The sequence below is a fragment of the Leuciscus leuciscus genome (genome assembly GCF_965113295.1).
Source record: "Leuciscus leuciscus genome assembly, chromosome: 3".
NCBI classification, from domain to species: Eukaryota; Metazoa; Chordata; class Actinopteri; order Cypriniformes; family Leuciscidae; genus Leuciscus; species Leuciscus leuciscus.
The window spans coordinates 38,769,421-38,781,258 of NC_138727.1; the positions used below are offsets into that span (position 1 = coordinate 38,769,421).

General features: G+C 35.9%; 1 long non-coding RNA gene across 1 annotated transcript; it reads right to left on the minus strand.

The window, feature by feature from the left end:
• Positions 1-8,258: 8,258 nt before the first annotated feature.
• Positions 8,259-10,079, minus strand: LOC309495965. Its single transcript, XR_014204911.1, has 3 exons — positions 9,980-10,079; positions 9,390-9,464; positions 8,259-9,299 (listed from the first exon to the last, which is right to left on the minus strand). It is a non-coding gene; the product is annotated as an uncharacterized lncRNA (long non-coding RNA).
• Between the last annotated feature and the right edge of the window lie 1,759 nt (positions 10,080-11,838).

An 11,838-nucleotide genomic window follows, 5' to 3' on the forward strand; every position in this document is an offset into this window, starting at 1 on the left:
ATTTCATGGTGACTTTAACTGATCACTAACTTCAGCCTTGTTTCTGTAGGTATGAGTGTGTTTGTGTATAACATGATCCTCGTCTCTCAGTCGGGTTCTGACTGTCTGGCAGTGAAGGTATGCTGACTAACCCAGCTGATGGACTGTTTACAGTATCATTTTACCGCATGCTATAGAGGCAGGGGGGCGAGAACAGTGTGAACCGGTGGCCTATGACGCTAATAACCATCCACTATTACCCTCTCCACTGGTTTTGTTGTTTTTGATAAAAGATAAATCATTTTTTCAAAGCACTTGGTTCTCTTGGTATCAAATTATTTACTGACACATGAGTATATCTTTGATATCAGTGGGTAATACGCCTGTATTTGAGCAGTTTGACTTTGTGGGAGAGTGACACATTTGTTGGTGAGAAGGTCAAGTGTTCCGCTGTAAGAAACCTGGAAGGGAACCATCTCTGCTAGTATTACAGCACTCTGCTGATTTGTGTTATCAACTACCATGTTTCCATATTGGTGATAAATCAAAATGCTAATAACACAGACTGTACCTTTTACTGCATTGTGTTTTTGAGCAGCTATAGATATTCATTTCAGTTAGGTGTCATGGAACCATTTCATATTTAGATTTGGACTGCCATCTACTTAGCCCTTTGCCAGGTTTTATTTTTATTTTTTATGGTGCAAAACAATTTTGTATTTTAACCATATCTAAAGTTATTTATTGTGTTTAACAGCAATTTTGTGATGAAAATGATCATTTAAACATCACTAGTATTTTATGCATCCTAAATGCGCACAAGAATTTGTAATAATTCAGATTTTTTAAAGCATAATTAGCATATTAGAATGATTTTTGAAGGATCATGTGACACTGAAGACCGGAGTAATGATGCTGAAAAATCAGCTTTGACCACAGGAATAAATTACATTTAAACATTTATTCAAATAGGACACAGTTATTTTAAATTGCAATAATAATTCACAATTTTACTGTTTTTACTGTATTTTTTTAAATAAATGCAGCATTGGTGATTATAAGAGACTTCTTTAATATACAGTGTATATATATATATATATATATATATATATATATATATATATATATATATATATATATATTGTATTTATTTTATTGTATATTATGTAAATTACTGATTTTATTTACAATTATGTAAATATAGAAACAATCATAGTTTAAGATTTAAAATTAAGACAATAAAATTATATATAAAGGTATTTGATTTTTTTTTAAATAATGAAGGCAGTAAAAAAAAATCTATATTATTATGTACTGTAAAACATTTTCAAATCAGTTTTAATTTAATTAATAAAAAAAAAATGCTCAAATGTGTTTGTTTTAATTTTACACTGGGAAACAATATAGCCTATGAAGTTGAGGAAACATTAATCCAATTGAAAATACAAATTTGATTACTAACCTAAAACTTCCCATGCAGACACAATCTTGATCCCTGAAACCACAAAAAATATGCTTATATAAAACCTGAACCAGATTCCTGATATGCAGAGGGTCTTTGAACTCATCCCAGGACACATTTGCCAAATGAACCCGTGTCCTGTCCCCCACCGAGACCTAAGACAGATGAAGGTAATCAAATCCATCCCACCCTCTCCGGTCATGTCTTTCCCATTCTGAGAAAAGACCTGAAAGGTGGATGCATGAATTGTTTGGGTACATCACGATCACAGGCTTCCTTCCTATGATTCAGAGGGGAGGATATGGGCCATGTTATTACAGACACACCCAAAGTGAGACAGGACAGAAGGACAGACGCCCACTGTCACCTCACCCACAGCACAGCCTAAGAATAGCAGGGAGGAAAGCACAAGGAACACACAATGGCAAGTGGAAGAAGAGGACTTCCCACGTTCAGCGTCGAGACTCCTTCATTGGTGTATCCTAGCATTCGCTTTGATATTATTATTTTTATTATTAAATAAAGAATTTTAATGCAACTACACCACTCTAAAAACAGATGGTTCTTTAACCTTCTGGTGCTCTTCAATCATTTTTGACTGAAATATTTTACTTTTTTTTCTTTACCGGAATGATATGAAACATGGTAAAGGTTTTGGCACTTATGTGAAAAAATAAAATAAAATAAATAAAATCATGGACATTATTTGAGAAGAAAAAACAACAACAACAAGGTCAAGGTCAAGGTCAAAGTTTATTTATAAAGCACATTTACAAGCAGTCACTACTGCCCCAAAGTGCTGTACAGGCATAAAAATAACATAAAATACAAAACTATTCCAAAAAATATGCTTATATAAAGACAACAACAACAACAAAACAACAACAACAAAAAAGCGTAGGAAACGAATGGAAAGCGAATTTCACCTAGTGGAAACGTTTGGTACTGCGCCCAAACAAAATCTTACTGAAAGCAAGTGTTTTTGAGATATCAACCTCATATTTGGAACACGTAGATTTAACATCTCAGAGGCCACTCCAAAAAATGTATCGTTTAATTCCAACCTGAAACGTTAAACGTGTTTTTCAAACCACAATACAATTAAGGTGTGGACTGAAGACTGAATCACAGGTGTAGCAAAAACAAAAACAAAAAAATGACTTGAGCACAAAATGTGCTTTAACAGATTTGTTGTTTTATTGTTAAGTCTTTATGTACAGTAAGCAGCTTAAAGTGGGAGGGTGCCCGGCCCCGGTGAGTTATAATACGTTGAAAAAACGAGATGTACTCGTAACGCATGGTAACAGAGCACTGTGTCACATAACCACAATGAAGAGAAACCCATCTCTGCAGCCAAGAGTGTTGCGCAACCAGAGCTGTGAGGGAAAGCGTACAAAAGAGCTGGTGAGGAAGCAAGAGTGAGATAGCGAACGAGCGCAGGCAGTGATGTCTGTCTTGGCTTGCCTGGTCAGATTGGAACTCATTCATTCTTGTTGCAAAGAACAGAGTCTTTATATGCAGAAAATTAGAATTCCTCTCACTTTAGGTACAGCATGTTACAGCTGGCTGTGTTTGTTTCAGTCAATGTCATGCTTTTTTATCACTCACACACACACACACACACACACACACACACACACACACACACACACACACACACACACACACACACACACTTTAAAAAAAAGTTTTTTTTGTGTAACCTACTGTAGTCTGTTTGTGATGATCTTGAATAAACGGAAATAAAACCAATTTAGATGTTACCAAATTAAGCAAATTTTCTGTTATCTGACTAACAATTTTACAATCAGCGTATCTCTGAATATATTTTGCATGTATTATAACATTTGTAAACAGTAATGTTGTGAAATATTGTTTCAATGTAAAATAACTGTTTCCTATGCCTGTATTTATTTTTACTATATGATGGCAAATCAGAATTTTCAGCATCAATTCTCCAGTCTTCAGTCTTCAGTGTCACTTTCAGTATTCATTCTAATATGCTGATTTGCTGCTCAAGAAACATTTATTAATATAATCACAGATAATTAAAACAGTTGAAAATGTGACACATTCTCTTATGAATAGAAACTTGTTCAAAAGAACAACATTTAGTTTAAATATATATTTTTTGTAACAATGTAAAAGTCTTTACTGTCACTTATGATCAATTTAATGCATTCTTGCTAAATAAAAAGTAAAAAAAAAAAAAAAAAAAATTCCTTAATGACCCCAAACTTGTGAACAGTAGTGTAAATATTCTAGAGCGGCCACCGTGAGTTTGCCAAGTCGACGTGTCCTGGATTAACATATTCTGTTGAACCTGGATCAACATTTCTGTCTGAAAATCTTTATCCCTATACCCCTAAACCTAACATCCAGAACTTATCACTAATATCAGAGGGAAATAAGAGGTGAATAACACTGATGTACTGTAGAAGCCCCTAACCTTGGTTGTAAGCTTAAACTTGACAAACTGTAAACTTTTCCCTCAAATCTGATTGGTTGAGATTTGAATATTGCTCCAGGATCAACAAAGATGTTCTACTTGGTGAAATCACGTTCACCTTCTGGCTCATATTTTTAGCTTTAAGTGTGGAGTCGGGCAAACCTAAAAGTCTCCAGGAGAACTTGCTTACACAGAGTAGTCAACAGAATGTCTAAAGGGGACCATCAAAACAAAGTGTTACAGAGAACTTTATAAAGTTTGTTCTATGCAGTTCTAAACAAAAGGAAAACCACAAAGCCTGTGTTTTGTCAGGTTTCTCAGGCTGATCCTGGATCAAATGGCTTTGGTGAAACCATTTGCAGGGATTTGCATTTGAGTGTGGCCTCAATTTTTAGACAACAGCATAGCTTCAGTGTTGCTTAAAAAGTAACATTCTTAAAATGTATAGTGCACAAGTTAAACAGATCACTTTATACAACTTTTAAAAATATATATAAAGAGCTTTTCCTTTCCATACAAAATTGTATGTTGTTTTTTGGGGTCTACTAGAATAGGTTTTCATGCTTAAATGTTCAAAACTCATTATTATTTTAAATATTTTACATTGTTGCTGCACCTCTTTTCCCAGTCTGTCAGTAACGGTCTGTGTAGTTGCTGTCTCTATGAAGCCCCTCCTTTGTGAAAAGCACAATGTGCTCTGATTGGTCAACTGGACCAGTGTGTTGTGATTGGTCAATCGCTTCGAGCTTCAGAAATGTCATGCCCCTTACCATAACCACGAGTTTCAATACAATATTAAGGCAACTCAACAAGGCCTCCTCCCCCTTTTTTTGCATAAGCCATGGACAGTAATTATTCAAATGGTGATTACTGTGACGTGTACATTCCCAGAAGAAAACTCAAAAAGTCCAGGCGTTTTAGAAAGTCCAGAAACAGTGCTTATTGACATTGAGAATTTGGAGTGATCTTTGTGCTTTGTAACTTTTCCGCCCTTTTCATGCTCAAAGAGCAACATTACACACTAAAGAAAGTTGAGAATGTAAAAAAAGAAAAAAAGAAAGAAATAGGTCCTCTTTAACAAGTAAAACAACACAGCCCACAAGGTAACCATGTCCAACATTCACATTGAAGCTGCCTGATGAGAACACTTCCACCCAGTTCCTGTACTTGCTTTCTCCTCCCATTCATGAAAAGACACTTTCTTCCTTCTCTTTTGTATCATTGAGGCACACGGCCAATGCCAATTGGACTGCTAGAGAAAACGGAGGCTAGGCGGGTAGAATTCACAATGTGCAGGCTATATGCACCCCACTGATGTGGCCAACAGAAGAGCCATTCTAGTTGGCCGGTTCACTGGTGAAGGCCTTTTACCTCATTCCACTTTGTTCCACTTATTCACGAAGCTCGTGTCCATTCACGTGTTGGCCTCATAATGGCAGCCTTTCTATGTGGCCAAGCTTGCTTTGAAATCATCAAGATAACAGATAAAGTGAAGCCCATGTGTTACTGAAACCAGCCGAGTGTTTTACATGTGTCGTTTCAAAGCGAGTCCTTACTTTCAGCAATAAGGAGACTCAAAATGGGTGATTTCTCAATTCGATTAGAAAGACTCATTGTGTTTCTGGGTAATCATACCCGCACTCATGCATGTTTGTGTGTAATTAAATAGACTCGATCAGAGGATAAGTTCTATCCAACTACAGCATTTTCCGTGACTCATTTGGATTATTTACAAAACAGCACAAGAAGCATGTCTGCAATGCTTAATCACTGTATTTTTTTCTCAAAACAAACAGAAAATGTTAATGAGGTTTATGCAGTGTTTTCAAGACAAAGGACTTTAAACAGCGTTTAAATTGGAAGATTACACTGTCAACAACCACCTATGCTCCGCCCAGCACTTCCCACAGTTTTTTCCACCCTGAATAAATATATAACAGAAAGGTAACACTTTAGACTAGGGAACACAATTAAGTTGCTTAATAACATGCATATTACTAGCATATTGGCTGTTTATTAGTACTCATAAAGCACATATTAATGCCTTATTCTGCATGACCATATTCTACATCCCTTAATACCTAGTACCTAAACTTACGGTTACTACCTTACTTACTATCAATTAGCATTAATTAGGAGTTTATTGAGGGAAGACTCCTATATGTGCTCCCTAATCTAAAGTATACCAACAGAATTTTATTTGGATGAAAACTTTTTAAGTGAAATAAATCTTTCAATAACAAACCTTATCTCTATAATAAAACAGTCAGGAAACAGGCCGGCATTGGACTATTGGATTTTTCTAATTCCCAAATGGAATGATTCTAATCCTCTGTGTTTTCATTTTAATGAGTTGTGCTTTGGCACCCATTCATGAATGAGATTTAGTTTATTCTCCTGAGACTATCTCAGGAACATACTGACCAATGCTAATCCTCTTGTGATTTTATTTAAAAACCAAAGCCTGCAGAAAGCAGGCCTTTAAATTACACGGCACTGGAATATCCTATAGGCATCAAATCAAGTTTTCTAGTTTAAGTATCCTTCAATTTTAAATAAAAATCAAATAATTCCTCCATGAATTTGTTAATGGACATTTTTAAAATGTGAGATTTCCAGCACCTTTCTTCTGTACAAAACAAGTGTAAGTATTTCTTCTCTTTCGTATGTGCATGCTGAACTACATCAAGGATCATTTAAAACAGGAAAGTTGTAAATGAATATGAAAATTGAGGTTTTATCAGGTTTTATTTGCATTTTTATCAGGTTTTATTTGCATTTTTATCATATATTTGCATTATCGTATCAGAACATGAATTAGAGACATGACAAAGTAAGTAACCAACATTTGATCACAACGAGGACACAGTGTTATTGAACCTAAAAAAGGGAAGTTGTGAAACAGCTAATGTTTATAGATGAGAGCTAGAGAAATTAGCTAGGTCTGATGGGATTAATCCCTTTAAAGAGACAAATATGCATTCAGATAAGTTTGCCACTTGATTCAAATAGTCTCAAAGGTTGCATTTAGCCTTTGTATGTGTAAAAAGTACATATTGTACCCAAAAATGCCACATACAGTCTTCTGTGGATTTCATCAGCAGTTGGCATTAATGTGCCTGGAGGAACCTTTTGGGGTTCTTCACTTTGCCACACCGGCGGAACCGTCTGTAGATCCTCTAGGCACCCTTTAAAAAGGGGTGGTTCTCTGAGGAACCACACAGGTTTCCTGAGGAACTCTTATATAAGGCACTGTGGAACCACTTTGGGTGGCTCCAGGAACCAAATTTCTTTTTTCTTCTTCTTTTTTTCATGTTGTTACTATGGTTACCATTGACTTCTATTATAATAAACAAACTGAACCAAATACAAAATAAGAATTGTTTATTACATATTTTAGATCCATTTTAATACATACACTTCCATGCACTTGCGGGAAAAAAGCTAGTAATAGATTAATATCAATGATGAATACACAAAAAAATTGTATAATACATAAGCAACATGAATAATCAACCATGTATATAGGCTACACAACAAAAGACATCTCAACAAAATGCATGGAAACACATGTTCCATGTAATAAATCAATGTACATTTTTAAATAAAAATGTCCATCTTCACTTAACTTTAAAACATTTGTGTTTCAGTCCGCTTGTTAAGTCTGACATCCCTGTTTCCAAGTCCAAAAGCTATTCAGCTATTTTGAATCATAAAATGTTGAAGTCTGGGATGCCGTGAGACTGGAGACTGTAATGTACACTATATGGCTTTTGAAAAGCTTAAAGGGATACTTCAGGATTTAGCATTAAGCTTTGTATTAGTAGAAAACCTGTAGTATTTTCAAATTACCGTGCTTTCCACCCTCACATCTCCCTGAGACGAGAGATTTATATATTTTTTGTCTGGAAAAAATCCTCAGAAGACGCAAAAATCGTCATTTTGCGTCATCGGAGGATTTTTTGGCCAGAGGCTAAAGACTACAGCCAGTAGGAGGGGCTGTCCCGCATGTTTTCAACCCGCCCAAAGGGGGTGGGATCTCACTCACAGAATGTACACACATAGTGTCAGCTGTCTTTCTTTGGAAGCTAAGCTAGCAGGCTCTTGTTCTGTGGAGAAAGCTGAGTAGTAGGGGTTACCATCCTCTTTTTCCCGGACATGTCCGGCCGTCGAGATCGTCCAAAATGTCCGGGATTCGGCTTTTGCTTTCTGCAGTCGCCATTCATTGTTTACATGCACACCTTTTGTTTCAGTCTAAATGAATTCATTCCGATTGGTGAATGTAGTGTTTACGTGAACGCTAAACAAGTGATCGGTCGTGTGCGTTTTAACATTGCTAAGAAAATTCCCGCTCCTCCGTGAGAAATACGAGACCGGTACGTCTCAGTAATCACGCCACCGGCCTCGCACCGTTCTCCCGCGCCCCTCAGCCTCGTCCTGCTCGCAACAGTAAACATAATGAATGGCGACTGTAGAACGCAAAAGCCGAATCCCGGACATTTTGGGCGATCTCGAAATCCCGGGTAAACTCGTCACTGAGACTCACTAGTAGCCTAGCCTTGTTGTTTTAAACTGCGCTCTCTTACCAGTAGGCGTGGCTTGGAAGTGGCCTCCTAGGGCAGCGAAGCAAGTGCATTCTGGGAGTTGTTGTCTTTCATCCACATGAGCCAAAAATACATTTTCTGGCTTTTCTCAGTCTAGAAAGCTCCAAATTCAAAAATTATTTCACATTTCTTCTACATAAATGACCTATTTTAAATACACATTCATCTTTCCAGAGGTGAAGTATCCCTTTAAATGTGTGACTTGAATCAACAGTGCTATTAAATGGTTGTTGAGTACTCTCACTAGAAACAAGATAGCGGAAGTAGAAGTAGAGGTTTCGACCCGGAAACAGTATTCCTTATGTCACAACAAGCAGAAAACATTTTCCATTTTAACAGAGTTAAGGTGCAGTAAAATTAGCTGTTGTTCTGTGAATGTTCACTGGTGAATTCCAGTCATTTCAATAAGAATCCACACGATCAGCAATTTCGTGTGTGGTCAAAAATGTCACTATGGGACCAAGGTGGTCACTGGAATTCGCTGGATTTGACCAACAGAAAGCTGCTTGAAAGTGACTCATGTGTGAGCTGTGCTTCATACATTACATTGCTACACTGCTGACAATGGTCAATGGACCTTTTTGCCTGTGTAATTTCACGAAATTCACAAATGTGACTGCACCTTTACTCGCTGCAACATAAAATGCAATCAATAATAAAATCTTCACAAGGGACATGTGAGGTACTTAACGAGTTAGAAAAGTGAAAAGGTGCATCAGCTTCATTTTCCGTTTGTTTTTCCTCTTTTCTGGTGGATGGTCCAGGCACTTCTTGTTCAAACTTGTATTTCAGCTTACCTAGGTCCCTGCAAAGAACAAATTCTACTGTTAGTAATGTTATTAAAGTGATAGTTGTGAACTTAAAATCATTTCTTCAGCCTTGTGTCATTTCAAACCTGTTTGACTTTCTGTCTGTGGAACCCAAAAGCAGATCTCAGGCATAATGCAACCCCAGTCACCGTTCGCTTTCACTGCATGAAACCAGCAGAAAAAAAATCATGTAAAATGTAAATCATTCATTAAACCATTCTTATGTACACTTGTCTAGTTCAATTCAATGCAACAATTTATGTAAAAATGGATATTCTGTTAAGCTCCAAAAATGTCTCAGAAAAGATCCTAAAAATATGAAAAAAGAAGAGAGAAAAAAATAGTCCACCACTGATGTGTTATGCTTTGTGTTGTAAGTCTTCTGAAGCCATATAATAGGCTAGCTTTTTTGTCTAAAGAGACTAAACTTGAAGTTATAATTCAGAGTTCAAATGTCTTATATTCAAATGCAAATGATTAAGGTATAGCCTATAAAAGACAACTATTCTATAAAAGAATAGTCTATTCAAGAGTAACATGAATGAGATTTGAGAGCATGAAGGAAGATTTTCAGAGAATAACTGATTAAAAAACACAAGTACACAGTCAAACAATACAATTTCACACAGAAAAGTTCATAGTAATAAAGTACTTGCGTGTGGTGCAGGTAACTTACTGTAATTCAATGTTGCCTCTGAAATGTTCAGATTATTTTAGAAATGTAATGGTTGTTCTGGGGAAACAAAAGAACAAAGCTGATTATATCCATTCACAACATAATATATATATATTGGCCAGTAAATGGCTTTAAAATGGTATTTGAGAGAATGAGGGCACCTGTAGTAAGTAAACTAAAACCGACCAAACTAACATTATATTAACCACTTGTGTTATTCATAACAAACGCCAATGACGACAGCAGGAATCAGCTAAATTAGTTATATCAGCAATTTGAAGACACAGTTGTACACAAAACACAATATGTTGAATTGAATGGCTAAAACAATTCAAGACAATAAGTCAATGATTTCCATTTGTTCATTAGATTAGTTAGCATCGCGGCTAAAACCTTCATACAGTACATACCCATACCACATAGCCTACTGTGCAATAAACGAGTGGTTAACACTGTAAAAACGTAGTAATGTATAATACATTTAGTTTATATATGCTTTTGAATATATAGTGAGTAGACTCTGTATTTATATTTCTTTGGCGAGTTTACAAATCTTGTAACGGAGATCCGAACAAACGGCGGAAGCTGCTGCAGGCTTTGATGAGGGAAGCCGTTACTTTCAAATCCGATGATGATCACCTGAGCTTTGTTGCGCGCGAGCAGCGCGAGGATCACTGAAGCAGGACTGCAGAGGAGCAATTTCGTGACACAATAAAACTTTTCACCTCCTGCTTCTTCTTCTTTTTCATATTATTATTATTGTTGTTGTTGTTGTTTAAGGTTTAAATTAATGAATAAAATAGGCCTATATTAAATAAAAGTAAGCATGTATACTGAATCAAACTTAGGCTAAGTAGCCTAAGCCTATAATAATAATAATAGGATAATAGGTGGACGATGACGCAATTTTCTTCTATAAACAAACTTTGTTGTATGTATTATTTTCATGTTATCACTGTGAAGCTGCTTTGATACAATCTGTATTGTAAAAAGCGCTATATAAATAAAGGTGACTTGACTTGAATAATAATCTTATTCTGGCCTCACAGAACCATTGGGTTCCTCCAGATGCTGGCTTTAACATAAGAGATCTTCCACTAACCCCTTAAATGTTAAAAGATCTTACAGTAACCCTTTTATAGAATTCTGGTTCCTCTAATTTCCCACAAAGCACTTCGAAGTCTCGTGGTAATGAAAAGGTGACTCCAGAACCTCTGAAAAGGAATACAAAGTGCTTAAAGGATCCCATAAGTTCCAGCAAGAACCACAAATATTGTCAGTGCTCCACCAGTAACCCTACTATAGGAGAAAGAGCTTTGAGGCACCTAAATTACATTTTGAAGTTCCTCGAGTATCCGACAGGATATTTGAGGCACCACACTGTAAAAAATGTGCTGCCTTACGTTTTTAAGTAGTCTACAATCAACTTGAATGTTTAAGTCATTTCAACTTAAATTAGGCTACATTAAACTGACTTAAAAAAATGTGTTGATTCTTGTATAACTTATAAAACAAGTTGAAATTGCTTAACTTATTTTGATGAGTTAAAGCAATGTAAAAACATATGTTGTCATTACTTATTGATCCTCTTCATTGATTCTAAACTTACTGAACCTATACACTTTTTACATTTAATTAACTACATATTTGCATTTTAATAACTTCAGATGTATTAACTCATGTAGACATTAACTAATCTGTAGGCTTATGTAGCTTATGACTTAAAAGTAGGCTAATTGGTACTCTAGAACACATCATTTGAAATTTTGATTGATTCATCCTGAACCAGCCAATTTATTTTGTTTGTTTAAGGATAGGCGTCTATCGTAATCTAACAAGACTGAACAAAACCAGTTGTA